The sequence below is a fragment of the Sminthopsis crassicaudata genome, chromosome 3 (genome assembly GCF_048593235.1).
Source record: "Sminthopsis crassicaudata isolate SCR6 chromosome 3, ASM4859323v1, whole genome shotgun sequence".
NCBI classification, from domain to species: domain Eukaryota; kingdom Metazoa; phylum Chordata; class Mammalia; order Dasyuromorphia; family Dasyuridae; genus Sminthopsis; species Sminthopsis crassicaudata.
The window spans coordinates 96,698,654-96,714,070 of NC_133619.1; positions in this window are offsets into that span (position 1 = coordinate 96,698,654).

Consider the following 15,417-nt stretch of genomic DNA (forward strand, 5'->3'; position numbering starts at 1 on the left):
TAATCTGTGCTTATTAGGGATAATCAAAGCACATGAAAAGAGCCCAGAAGTGTAGTAATTATGAATTTTGGAGTTAAAAAAGTGAAAGGATAACCTGTTCAGGAGTAAGGAAAGAGGATGGAGAGTAAAGCAGCTGTTCTATGACAAACTGAAATAAGACAATCATAGTAGGGGAAGTAAAAAAAAAAAATGCCTCAAGGATGCCCTGAAGCACAACTTCAAAAAACTTGGCATAACTCAGAGCCAGTGAGAAACAGCTCCTGACAGACTAGCTATGAGGAATGAGGTAGGTCTTTTTTTCAGAAAAAGCTTTGAGATGATTGAAAAACTAAAAAAATTGCAAATAACTCTGTACTCTTCCCAGAGTAGGCATGAAAGAATATCCCTCACATTTGCACAATGTGGAAAGGATTCTTGGCAACACCTTGATGTTCCCAACAATGCCCATAAACATAAGCTGTTATATTCACCAATCCTGTCATTTTAAGCCCAGATTTAGAGAGTAAAGAAGATGTATATAACTATTTCTTTCTGTGCTCAAAGAAAAGAAGCATGACACATACTCAGTAACATTTGTTGAGAATAATTTACTAATATCAAAGTCAAGGAACAGAGGTGACATGTACTAGATTCTGTACCAGGAACTCTGGGGCCCATTTGTCCTGATTCCAGCATATGGATCCATGGAAGGTCTAATCAAGGGCTGGGAAGTTCTACCTACCAAGACTGCATACACACAGTGAATAATTCCCTGTACTTGAAAAAAAAAACCTCTTCAGTAATAAATGGTTAAGAATGTACTAGTTGGGGAGCAGAGCCAAGATGGCATAGAAGAGACATTTTTTTTCTAAGCTTTCCCTATGTCTCTCAAAAAAATCACAAATCCAGCCTCTGAACTTATTTTGAAGTGGCAGAACCAGTAACTATTGGGAGTGAAACAAATTTCCAGCAGACGATAATTTTGAAGATCTCCAGAAATGGTCTGTTTCAATTGGGCATGGAGGGAGGTGAGTCAAATACAGGTGTGCCATATACAGGCAGATGAAGCACAAGTGGGCTGAACACAGACTCTTAGTGAAGGCAGCATATAATTCCAGGACAATGTGGACTCCCCATGCATAGAATCTACAGGGAGGAATCTACATCAGTATTGGCTACTCTGTCCTGGTTATAAGTCAGTAGATCAGCAGACTAGATATAAGATATCTATGATAAATACAAAAGGCAAATAATGAGTTCATAAATACCAGAATTTCATGGGAACTGGTCACACCCAACCAGCATAAGAAGTTAATCAGCAGTGACCCAGCACAGCCACTGTAGCCTGTAAAGGAAACTTGAACAATCTTCTGTTTGCCCTAAAAGCAGACTTCAACTTTAAAAAGAAGTGAGCAAAAAAAAGCAAAAAAAACTTTGATCATAGGTTTTTTTGTTTTTGCTTTAATGGAAAAAAGAAGAGATTTCAAACCCTGAGGACATTCAAAGCAGATCACCTCCAGGAAAATCTGCAAAGGGTGATATAAATTGGTCCCCATCTCACAAGTTTCTCTTGGAAGAATTAAAAATATATATATCTTAGAAGAGCTAGAAGAAAAATGGGGAAAGGAAATAAGAACTTTGCAAGAGGGTTTAGAAAAGGAAACACAGAAATTATCTTAAGAAAACTTCTATTAAATAGATTTAGTGAAATGGAAAAAGCTTATAAGTCCTTACAAAATAGATTTGACAAAATGGAAAAAGAAAATAACTCCCTGAAAAACAGAATTTGTGAAATGGGGGGAAACCCATAGAACAAAACAATTCATTTTAAAATTCAATTGGCCATATACAAAAAAAAAAAAAAAAAAAAAAAAAAAAAAAAAAAAAAAAAAAAAGAATTGTAAGAATTGTATAACATTTCCTTGGAAAAACAACTGATCTGGAAAATAGATCTAAGGATTGGATTATTGGACTTCCTGAAAACCATGATGACAAAAGAGCCTAAGCATTATATTTAAAGAAATCATCAAGGAAAACTGCCCTGAAGAGACCCTAAAATTAAAACTCTGAAAAATATTATAGCTAAATTTCAGAACTATTGGACAAGGAAAAAATGTTGCAAGCAACCAGAAAAAAATTCAAATACTGAGGAAGCACAAGCAGGATTACTCATGACTTAATAAGTTCCACTTTAAAGGAGCTGGAATCTGATATTCTGAAGGGCAAAGGAACTTGGAGTGTGGGCAAGAATAAACTATCCAGCTAAATTGAGCATTATCTTTCAGGGAAACAGATGGGGATTCAATGATTCAGGTGAATTTCATTTATTTCTGAAGAAATGATCAGAGCTAAACAAAATTTTGACCTCCAAAAATAGAACTCAAGAGAATCATAAAAAAGTACAAAGAAAAGAACTCTTGACAATGATATCTCTGTTAAGAGTATATATAGAGAGTGCAAGGTATAATTTGATTTTACTGTAATGATATAAAAAACAAACTAGAGGTAGAAATTGGATTGTACTGGAAAAAGAGGAAAATGGAAGTAAAATGAGAGAATTACATTTCACAAAGAGGCAAAGGAGACTTATTATAATTAAGGGAAAGAAGAGGAGGGTATAAATATTATACTCATCAGATTTGGCTCAGAGAATATCAAACATATTTGGTTTCACAGATAAACTTTAATGACCTTATAGGGAAGTAGGAGAAGAAAGGGGAAATGAAAGGGGGAGGCTAATAGAAGAGAAAACAGAAGTATTAGTGGAAAGGTATAAGAAAGGGGGAGAGGCTGTGAAGAGGGACAGTTGCTTGAGGAAAGTGATGGTCAGAAGCAAAATTAGTAGGGATAAGGAAAAGGGGGAAACATAAGAGAAAGACATATTTTGGGGTAAATAAGATGATAAGAAATATAGGATAAATCATTTTAACTGTGAATCTAAATGGAATGAATTCTTCCATAAAATGGAAGTGGATAGCAAAATAAATTAAAAGGCAGAATCCTACAATATGTTCTTTACAAGAAACACATTTAAAACAGAGTGATATGGGGCAGAGCCAAGATGGCGGAGAAGAAACACAAGACTCTGTGAACGTCCTCACTCCCTCACAACCAATTAGATAAATCAGCCTCAGAAATACCGCTGGACTGATAGATACCACAAGGACTGGAAGCACGACTTACCAGCTGAAGAGAATCTGGAGTTTCAACAGAAAAGGTCAGTTCCCAGGGGAGGAAGAAGAGAGGCCAGCACAGAGGGCTGGGTGCTAGCATGCTGCACCGATCCCGCTGGGAAGGGCTCTGGGATCAGAGAAGCCACTGAGATAAAGGAATCTGGCACAGGCTGTTAGCTCTTCTCTGCTTATAATATAGCAGTTCAGAAGAGAAATCTAAAATACTTTAAAAATTCAGATAGATTTTCCCGGATCCTGGGGGTGACTCAGCAGATCTCGGCACAAGGGAGTGTGGCCTCAGCTCCCACCTGAGAATAGTTAAGAGATTGACAAGTGGGTGGATACGGCCCAAGGCAACACACACTGCCTAGCTTAGCTGGAGGGCGTGGAACTCACCTCCAGAAGTCCCAGAGAAGCGGAACCTTTGAACTAGGGACCGCAGTTTCTGGCAGACACTTCCAGTTTGAGTGCAGGGGTTTTCACGTCACCTGCTGCAGACATCCACGCCCCACCGGGACGCATAGACTAGGCTTTGTGCTGCCTTTACTGTTCAATCTCAAACCTCAGGGAAGCAGCTAAAACACAACGCCCTCAAGGCACAGCAGTGCTAGTCATCTCTGAGGCACTTCCAGGGAGGGGGTGGGGAACTCACTCCCAGAGCTCTCTCAGCTCAGGCACAGGGGCCGCTGCATCCATCCGGTCTGGGAGGAAGCTGGTAAAGAAGTAAATAAATAATTTCCTACCCTAGGGACAGACCCCAAAAGATTTTTTAAATATGAACAAGAAAGCCAGAAAAACTATAGATTCCTTCTACACAGAGAAAGAGCGGGTATCCAACCCCAAGGAAGTTAACAGCAGAGAGTGAGCAGATAACAACCTAAAAGGGAACGATTCCTGCCCCCCATCACATAACTCTCTCCTAGAAGAGACTATTAAAAAGTTAAGAGAGTTTGAAGAAAAATGGGGAAAGGAAAGGGAAGCTATGATAGAGAATAACAACATCCTGAAATTGGAGTTGGAAAAAATAAAGAATTCACAGGAGATTGAGGGAAACAAAATTTGTGAATTAGAAAAGGTTAAAAAATCACAGGAAAGTAGGATTTCTGAATTGGAAAAGATAAAAAAGTCTCAAGAAAATAGAATTTCTGAATTGGAAAAAGAAAATAATTCTCAAAAAAAATTACGGAAATGGAAAAAAATTCAATAGAGCAAAATAATTCATTTAAAAACGAAATTGGGCATTTACAAAAAGAACTGTGAAAGAAGAAAATAACTCCTTAAAAGTCAGAATGAAACAAATAGAAATGAATGATTCACAGAGAACCCAAGAATCAGTCAAACAAAACAAAACAAAAAAAAACAAAAAAAAACAAACAAAAAAAAAAAAAACGAGAAGCTGGAGAACAGCGTCAAATACTTGCGGGGAAAATCTATAGACCTGGAAAATAGATCTAGGAGAGATAATCTGCGGATCATTGGACTTCCGGAAAACTATGACCAAAAAAAGAGCCTAGATTCTATTTTACAGGAAATTATCAAAGAGAACTGTCCAGAGATAATAGAAACAGAAGGGAAAGTAGATGTGGAAAGAATTCATCGAACTCCTTCTGAAATAGACCCTAAAAAAAGAACACCACGGAATATTGTGGCTAAGCTGCAGAATTACCACACAAAGGAGAAAATCCTGCAAGCAGCTAGAAAAAAACAATTTAAATACCAAGGTGTCACAATAAGGGTCACTCAAGATCTGGCTGCCTCCACATTAAAAGATAGAAGGGCCTGGAACGTGATATTCCAAAAGGCAAAAGATCAAGGACTGCAACCAAGAAAGAACTACCCAGCTAAGTTTAGCATCTTTTTCCATGGAAGAAGATGGTCATTCAATGAAATAGAGGAATTCTATATGTTTCTAAGAAAAAAACCAGACTTAAAGAAAAAATTTGATCTACATCCACAAGACTGAAGAGAAACAGAAAAAGGTACACAGAACCCTTGAGAACTGTATCTCTGTGGTGGGTATATAAAAAGTACTGAAGGATAATTTGATTTTACAGATATAAAAGAAAAAAAGGGGGGTGTAGTAAAGGGAAGGAGGTCGTTTCAGAAAAAGGGGAAGGAATGATAAAAAGAGGGAAACTACATCCCAGGAAGAGGCATAGAAAGTACACCATATCTGAGGGAATTTAGTGAGGGGGAGAATCATTGTGTGAATCTTACTCTCATCAGGAGAGGCTCAAAGAGTAAATAATTAACATATTTGTTTTTCAGAGAATTTTCTCTCACCTCATTAAAAGGGGGGAGAGGAAAAGGGAAAAGGAAAAGGAGAATAAGTGAAGGGACTTGGAGGGAGGGGGGAGGGATACTCAAAAAAAGGGAGGGCTGTGCGTCACAAGGGGGGTCTATAAATTAAATATTGGGGAAGGGGTTCAGGGGGGTCAAGGGAAAAAGCACAATCTGGGGATAATATGATGGCAGGAAATACAGAATTAGTAATTTTAACTGTAAATGTGAATGGGATGAACGGTTCCATCAAACGGAGACGGATAGCAGATTGGATCAAAAATTAGAACCCTACATTATGTTGTCTACAGGAAACACAATTAAAGCAGGGAGATACATAGAGAGTAAAGGAAAAAGGTTGGAACAGAGCCTATTATGCTTCAGGTAAAGGCAAAAAAGCAGGGGTAGCTATCCTTATCTCAGATCAAGCAAAAGCAGAAGTTGATCTAATTAAAAGAGATAAGGAAGGAAACTATATCCTGCTGAAAGGTAGCATTAATAATGAAGCCATATCAATACAAAACATATATGCACCAAGTGGTATAGCATCTAACTTTCTAAAGGAAAAGTTAAGAGAATTGCAAGAAGAAATAGACAGTAAAACTATAATAGTGGGAGATCTCAACCTTGCACTCTCAGATATAGAAAAATCAAACCACAAAACAAATAAGAAAGAAATTTAAAAAGTAAATAGCACATTAAAAAAACTAGGTATGATAGAACTTTGGAGAAAACTGAATGGCAATAGAAAGGAATATACTTTCTTCTCAGCAGTTCATGGATCCTATATAAAACTTGACCATATATTAGGACATAAAGATCTCAAAATTAAATGTAGGAAGGCAGAAATAATAAATGCCTTCTTCTCAGATCACAATGCAATAAAAGCTACATTCAGTAAAAAGTTCAGGGTAAATAGACCAAAAAGTAATTGGAAAATGAACAATCTCATCTTAAAGAATGACTGGGTGAAAGAGCAAATTATAGAAACATTTAATAATTTCACCCAAGATAATGACAATGATGAGACATCATACCAAAATCTGTGGGATGCAGCTAAAGCAGTAATAAGTGGAAATTTTATATCTTTAGAGGCCTATTTGAAGAAAATAGAGAAAGAGAAGATTAATGAATTGGGCTTACAACTTGAAAGGCTAGAAAAAGACCAAATTAAAAACCCCCAACCAAAAATTAAACTTGAAATACAAAAATTAAAAGGAGAAATCAATAATATTGAAAGTAAAAAATTATTGAATTAATAAATAAAACCAAGAGTTGGTTTTATGAAAAAGCCAATAAAATAGATAAACCTTTGTTAAATCTGATCAGAAAAAAGAAAGAGGAAAATCAAATTGTTAGTCTTACAAATGAAAAGGGGGATCTTTCCACCAATGAAGAGGAAATTAGAGAAATAATAAGGAGTTACTTTGCCCAACTTTATGCCAATAAATTTGATAACTTAAGTGAAATGGATGACTTACTCCAAAAATATAGGCTCCCTAGATTAACAGAGGAGGAGATAAATTGCTTAAATAGTCCCATTTCAGAAAAAGAAATAGAACAAGCTATTAATCAACTCCCCAGGAAAAAATCCCCAGGACCAGATGGATTCACATGTGAATTCTACCAAACATTTAAAGAACAATTAGCCCCAATGTTATATAAATTATTTGAAAAAATAGGGGATGAAGGAGTCCTACCAAACTCCTTTTATGACACAGACATGTTACTGATACCTAAAACAGGTAGATAAAAAACTGAGAAAGAAAATTATAGACCAATTTCCTTAATGAATATTGATGCTAAAATCTTAAATAAGATATTAGCAAAAAGACTTCAGAAAATCATCCCCAGGATAATACACTATGATCAAGTAGGATTCATACCAGGAATGCAGGGCTGGTTTAATATTAGGAAAACTATTAATATAATTGACCATATTAATAATTAAATTAATAAGAACCATATGATCATCTCAATAGATGCAGAAAAAGCATTTGACAAAATCCAACATCCATTCCTACTAAAAACTCTTGAGAGTATAGGAATAAATGGACTATTCCTTAGAATAATCAGGAGCATATATTTAAGACCGTCAGTAAGCATAATATGCAATGGAAATAAACTACAACCTTTCCCAGTAAGATCAGGAGTGAAACAAGGTTGCCCATTATCACCATTACTATTCAATATAGTACTAGAAACGCTAGCCTCGGCAATAAGAGCCAAGAAAGAGATTCAAGGAATTAGAGTAGGAAATGAGGAAATCAAACTATCACTCTTTGCAGATGACATGATGGTATACTTAGAGAACCCCAAAGACTCTGCTAAAAAGCTACTAGAAATAATTCAAAATTTCAGCAAAGTGGCAGGATACATAATAGATTCACATAAATCCTCAGCATTTTTATATATCACTAGCAAAATGCAACAGCAAGAGATACAAAGAGAAATTCCATTCCAAACAAATGTTGAGAGTATAAAGTATTTGGGAATCCATCTACCAAAGAAAAGTCAGGAATTATATGAGAAAAATTACAAAACACTTGCCACAAAAATAAAGTCAGATTTAAATAATTGGAAAGACATTCAGTGCTCTTGGATAGGCCGAGCAAATATAATAAAGATGCCAATACTCCCCAAACTAATCTATTTATTTAGTGCTATACCAATCAGACTCCCAAGAAACTATTTCAATGACCTAGAAAAAATAACAACAAAATTCATATGGAAGAATAAAAGGTCGAGAATTGCAAGGGAACTAATTAAAAAAAACAAAACACTCAGAGGTAGGTGGTCTAAGTGTACCTGATCTAAAGCTATATTATATAGCAGCAGTCACCAAAACCATTTGGTATTGGCTAAGAAATAGATCGGTAGATCAGTGGAACAGATTAGATACAAAGGACAAAAAAGGGTACATCTATAGCAATCTAATCTTTGACAAACCCAAAGATACCAACATTAGGGATAAAAATTCATTATTTGGAAAAAACTGTTGGGAAAACTGGAAATTAATATGGCAGAAATTAAACCAGTTAAAATGAAAACAGAGAACAAAAATTATAGACCCATCACCCTAATGAACATTGATGCAAAAAAATAAAATATTAGCAAAAAGATTACAGAAAATCGTCCCCAGCATAATACACGATGACCAAATAGTATTTATACCAGGAATGCAGGGCTGGTTCAATATTAGGAAAACTACTAACATAATTGACTATATCTATAACCAAAATAGCAAAAACCATACGGTCATCTCAATAGATGTAGAAAAAGCATTTCATAAAATTCAATCACTATTCCTATTCAAAACACTAGAGAATATAGGAATAGATATAATGGGGACAAACTAGAATCATTTCCAATAAGATCAGAGGTGAAAAAAGATTGCCCACTATCACCATTACTATTCAATAATGTATTAAAAATGTTAGCTTTGGCAATAAGAAAAAAAAAAAAAAAGATTAAAGGAATTAGAGTAGGTACTGTGGAAACCAAATTAGCACTCTTTGCAGATGATAAGATGCTATGCTTGGAGAAGCCTAGAGAATTAACTAAAATAGCACTAGAAACAATTCAAAACTTTAACAAAGTTGCAGGATACAAAACAAATCCACAGAAATCATCAGTATCTTTAATATATACAACAAAGTCCAGAAGCAAGAAATACAAAAAGTAATTCCATTTAAAATAATTGTTGATCATATAAAATATTTGGGAATCTATCTGCCAAAAAGCAAGTCAACAACTATATGAACACAACTACTTTATATTTTCCCACACAAATAAAGTCAAGTCTAAGCAATTGAAAAATATCAAGTGTTTTGGATCGGTCAAGCAAATATAATAAAAATGACAATTCTATCTAAATTAATCTATTTATTTAGAGGAACATAGGATAGCTTATCTCTCAAATCTTTGGAGGAGGAAGGAATTTGTGACCAAAGAAGAGCTGGAGATCATTATTGAGTCACAAAATAGATAATTTTGGTTATATTAAGTATAAACATTTTTGTAAAAACAATATTAATACAGAATAGAAGGGAAGCCAAAAACCTGAGAAAACATGTTTACATTCAAAGGTTCTGATAAAGACCTAATTTCTAAAATATATAAAGAATTGACTCAAATTTATAAGAATTCAAGCCATTCTTTAATTAATAAATGTTTAAAGGTTATGAACAATTTTCAGATGAAGAAATTGAGACATTTCTAGTGATATGAAAAAGTGCTCTAAATCACTATTTATGAGATAAATGTAAATTAAGATAATTCTGAAATACCACAACATCCCTCTCATATTGGCCAAGATGACAGGAAAAGTTAATGATGAATTTTGGAGGGGATGTGGGAAAACTGGGACACTGATACATTGTTAGTAGAACTGTGACTATATACAACAATCCTGGAGAGCAATATGGAACTATGTTCAAAAAGTTATCAAACTGTGCATACCCTTTGACCCAGTTTGATTTCCTCATTTCCTACTCTAATTCCTTGAATCTCTTTCTTGGCTCCTATTGCCGAGGCTAGAGTTTCTAGTACTATATTGAATAGTAATGGTGATAGTGGGCAACCTTGTTTTACTCCTGATCTTACTGGGAAAGGTTGCAGTTTATTTCTATTGCATATTATGCTTACTGACGGTCTTAAATATATGCTCCTGATTATTCTAAGGAATAGTCCATTTATTCCTATACACTCAAGAGTTTTTAGTAGGAATGGATGTTGGATTTTGTCAAATGCTTTTTCTGCATCTATTGAGATGATCATATGGTTTTTATTAATTTGATTATTAATATGGTCAATTATATTAATAGTTTTCCTAATATTAAACCAGCCCTGCATTCCTGGTATGAATCCTACTTGATCATAGTGTATTATCCTGGGGATGATTTTCTGAAGTCTTTTTGCTAATATCTTATTTAAGATTTTAGCATCAATATTCATTAAGGAAATTGGTCTATAATTTTCTTTCTCAGTTTTTGATCGACCTGGTTTAGGTATCAGTACCATGACTGTGTCATAAAAGGAGTTTGGTAGGACTCCTTCATCCCCTATTTTTTCAAATAATTTATATAACATTGGGGCTAATTGTTCTTTAAATGTTTAGTAGAATTCACATGTAAATCCATCTGGTCCTGGGGATTTTTTCCTGTGGAGCTGATTAATAGCTTGTTCTATTTTTTTTTCTGAAATGGGACTATTTAAGCAATTTATATCCTCCTCTGTTAATCTAGGAAGCCTATATTTTTGGAGGAAGTTATCCATTTCACTTAAGTTATCAAATTTATTGGCATAAAGTTGGGCAAAGTAACTCCTTATTATTTCTCTAATTTCCTCTTCATTGGTGGAAAGATCCCCCTTTTCATTTGTAAGACTAACAATTTGATTTTCCTCTTTCTTTTTTCTGATCAGATTTACCAAAGGTTTATCTATTTTATTGGCTTTTTCATAAAACCAACTCTTGGTTTTATTTATTAATTCAATAGTTTTTTACTTTCAATATTATTGATTTCTCCTTTTAATTTTTGTATTTCAAGTTTAATTTTTGGTTGGGGGGTTTTAATTTGGTCTTTTTCTAGCCTTTTAAGTTGCAAGCCCAATTCGTTAATCTTCTCTTTCTCTATTTTCTTCAAATAAGCCTCTAAAGATATAAAATTTCCACTTATTACTGCTTTAGCTGCATCCCACAGATTTTGGTATGATGTCTCATCATTGTCATTATCTTGGGTGAAATTATTAATTGTTTCTATAATTTGCTCTTTCACCCAGTCATTCTTTAAGATGAGATTATTCAGTTTCCAATTACTTTTTGGTCTATTTATCCCTAACTTTTTACTGAATGTAGCTTTTATTGCATTGTGATCTGAGAAGAAGGCATTTATTATTTCTGCCTTCCTACATTTAATTTTGAGATCTTTATGTCCTAATATATGGTCAATTTTTGTATAGGATCCATGAACTGCTGAGAAGAAAGTATATTCCTTTCTATTGTCATTCAGTTTTCTCCAAAGGTCTATCATACCTAATTTTTCTAATGTTCTATTTACTTTTTTGATTTCTTTCTTGTTTGTTTTGTGGTTTGATTTGTCTAAATCGGAGAGTGCAAGGTTGAGATCTCCCACTATTATAGTTTTACTGTCTATTTCTTCTTGCAACTCTCTTAACTTTTCCTTTAGAAAGTTAGATGCTATACAACTTGGTGCATATATGTTTTGTATTGATATGGCTTCATTATTAATGCTACCTTTCAGCAGGATATAGTTTCCTTCCTTATCTCTTTTAATTAGCTCAACTTCTGCTTTTGCTTGATCTGAGATAAGAATAGCTACCCCTGCTTTTTTGGCTTTATCTGAAGCATAATAGATTCTGCTCCAACCTTTTACCTTTACTCTATATGTATCTCCCTGCTTTAAGTGTGTTTCCTGGAAGTGCCTCAGAGGTGACTAGCACTGCTGTGCCCTGAGGGCGCTGTGTTTTAGCGGCTTCCCGGAGGTTGAGACTGAACAGTAAAGGCAGCACAAAGCCCAGCCTATGTGTCCCGGTGGGGCGTGGATGTCTGCAGCAGGTGATATGAAAAGCCCCTGTGCTCAAACTAGGAAGTGTCTGCCAGAAACTGCTTTCCCTAGTTCAAAGGTTCCTCTTCTCTGGGACTTCTGTTCCACAGCCTCCAGCCAGCCGAGCCAGGCACTATGAGTTACCGCCCCGCCCACTCTTCAATTTCTTAACTACACTGAGGTAAAAGCCTGGATTGCCTATGTCGGCCAAACCCCCGGTGCTGAGATCTGCTGAGTCACCCCTGGGATCTGGGGAAGATCCAATCTAGTTTTAAATTTTAGAGTGGCTTATATTTCTCCTCTGAACTGCTGTTTTATAAGCAGAGAAGAGCTAACAGCCTGTGCCAGATTCTTTTATGTCAGTGGATTCTCTGATCCCAGAGCCCTCCCCAGTGTGACCACCGGCGCAGTGTTCCACTACCCCACCGTCTGTGCTGGTCTCTCTTCTTCCTCCCCTGGGAGCTGACCTTTCCTGCTGAAACTCCAGATTCTCTTCAGCTGGTAAGTAGTGCTTCCAGTCCTTGTGGATTCTATCAGTCCAATGCTATTTCTGAGGCTGATTAAATCTAGTTGGTTGTGAGGGAAGAAAGGAGCTTACACAGTGGCATGTATCTTCTCCGCCATCTTGGCTCAGCCCCCCAAAATCCTACTTTCTTGAGAATTTTTTATCTTTTCAAATTCAAAAATCCTACTTTCCTGTGATTTTTTAACCTTTTCTCATTCACAAATTTTGTTTCCCTGCATCTCCTGTGAATTCTTTATTTTTTCCAACTCAAATTTTAGGACATTGTTATTCTCTATCATTGCTTCTCTTTCCTTTCCCCATTTTTCTTCAAACTCTCTTAACTTTTTAATAGTCTCTTCTAGGAGAGAGTTATGTGATGGGGGCAGGTATCATTCCCCTTTAGGCTGTTATCTGCTGACTCTCTGCTATTAGCTTCCTTGGGGTTGGATACCCACTCTTTCTCTGTGTAGAAGGAATCAATGGTTCTCTTTAGCTTTTTACTCATGGTTAAAAAATCTTTTGGGGTCTGTCCTTGGGGTAAAAAGTTTATTTATTTATTTCTTTACCAGATACCTCCCAGACTGGATGGATGCAGAGGCCCCTGTGCCTGATCTAAGAGATAGCTCTGGGAGAGAGTTCCCCTCCCCCTTCCTGGAAGTGCCTTAGAGGTGATTAGTATGACTGCACTGTGAGGGTTGCCCAGTGAAGGACCCCGCTGTGTGTCCTAGAGACTTCCCTGAGGTTTAAGACTGAATAGTAAAGGCAACACAAAGCCCAGCCAATGTGTCCCGTGGGGAGTGGATATCAGCAGCTGATGTGAAAATCCCCTGCACTCAAACTGGAAGTGTCTGCCCCAGAAACCGTGGTCTCTCTTTCAAAGGTTCCTCTTCTCTGGGACTTCTCTGGGCTGAGTTCCACAGCCTCCAGCCAAGCCAGGCACTATGTGAATTAAATGTTACCTTGGGCTATGTCCCAGTTGTTCAAGCTCTTAATTACTCCAAGGTGAAGCCCCGGACAGCAGAAAGCAGCTTCACAGCCTTGCTGAGATCTGTTAGGTCACTTCCAGATTGGGGTGGTTCTAGTATCTGGCTTTATATTTTAAAGTGGCTTGATTTCTCTTCTGAACTGCTGTTTTATAAGCAGAGAAGAGCTAACAGCCTGTGCCAGATTCTTCTATCTCAGTGGCTTCTCTGATCCCAGAGTTCTCCCCAGCGCGATCGGCGCAGTGTGCTAGCACCTAACCCTGTCTGTCCTGGCCTTTTTTCTTCCTCCTCTGGGAACTGACCTTTTCTGTTGAAACTCCAGATTTTCTTCAGCTGGTAAGTCGTTCTTCCAGTCCTTGTGGTTTCTATCAGTCCAGCGTTATTTTTGAGGCTGATTTAACTAATTGGTATTGAGGGAAAAAGGGAGCTTACAAAATCGTGTGTACTTCCTTCTCCACCATCTTGGCTCTGACTAATTCTTAAAGAAAAACAGACTGGATGAAAATATTTACAGAGTAGGACTCAGGCTTGCTAAAAGTATTCAACTGTGAAGAAAATGAGTTGGTACAATATTTTTCTACTGGAATTTTTGATGCTTTTGTTGATGTTTTTGAGGATTTTCCAAAATCACATATATTTTTACACATAAACATAAAAAATGCAAACACATGTATACTTGATCTTACTATACACATTCACACACATATACCTGCATATAAATATATGGAAACAAAAATCAATTTCTCAAAGATATGTTTATGGGACAATACTCATATGCAAAAAGTATTTAAATTTGATTTGCTAGGTATTTATCACCTTAGTTATGTGCTGTACTTTATTGATTGTATTGAATACAATTTCTTATTTTTATATTTTCCAAGTTCCAAATAACAAACTTGCCAGTTTATATGGAAACTTTTCTGTAATAATATTTTTATCAATATTCTTTGGTATGAAAATGAAATATATATATATATATATATATATATATATATATATATATATATATATATATATATATATATAGGATTACATACATATATTTTATATATAATGAGGATTATATATATATATTCAATGAAAATATTTCACTCATATACGTATATATATATATATGTGTGTGTGTGTGTGTGTGTGTGTGTGTGTGTGTGTATGTATGTGTGTGTGTATAATTATACATAAGCATGCAAAGCCAGTATATGTATATATGTGTGTGTATTTCTTGCATTTTGGATAATAAGCTAAATTTACTACAATGCCTACATTTTAGTATCCAGACTACTATTTTCCCCAAAATACCATCCATCTGTTAAATTAATAGCAAGAGAAACTCAACAGTTTAGTAGCAAATTCCATGTTAGTAGAAAATAGGTGTTTCTTTGTTGTTATCATTATTGAAGATTTTAAATAAGATTGAACCTAATAATACCTATGATACTAGCATTAGATAACTTCCTCTAATTAGATTTATAATTAAACATAATTAGTAATCTTAACGATGTCAAAACAAAACAGTATAGGGGCTACCTAAAGTATTTTATTTTGCTAAAAGTGTGGCATTTAAACATTTTGTTGAATAAAAGTCACATCTAATCCAGAATAAATGATATTTAATCAACTATAGGTATTTTAGCATTGTTAACAACTTCCATTGCATTAATCTTACATTTATTTTCTAATTAAAGTCGTGCTTACATTCCCTCCAGCAACTGAAGCTGTAACATGGATGTTATCCAGCAAGTAAACTAAGGTAAGTAATAGTTTCTCCAAGCCTTTCTTTTTATCTGTACTTAAAGCTTATTATTTCTTAGTTCATTGGCCTGAGAAGTAATAATTATTTTATTCTAAAGCCATATTTATCAGTACTGATGAAAATTCTGCTAATATACAGTTCTCTCTACAGGGTAAACATGATGGCTTTAATCATCCTT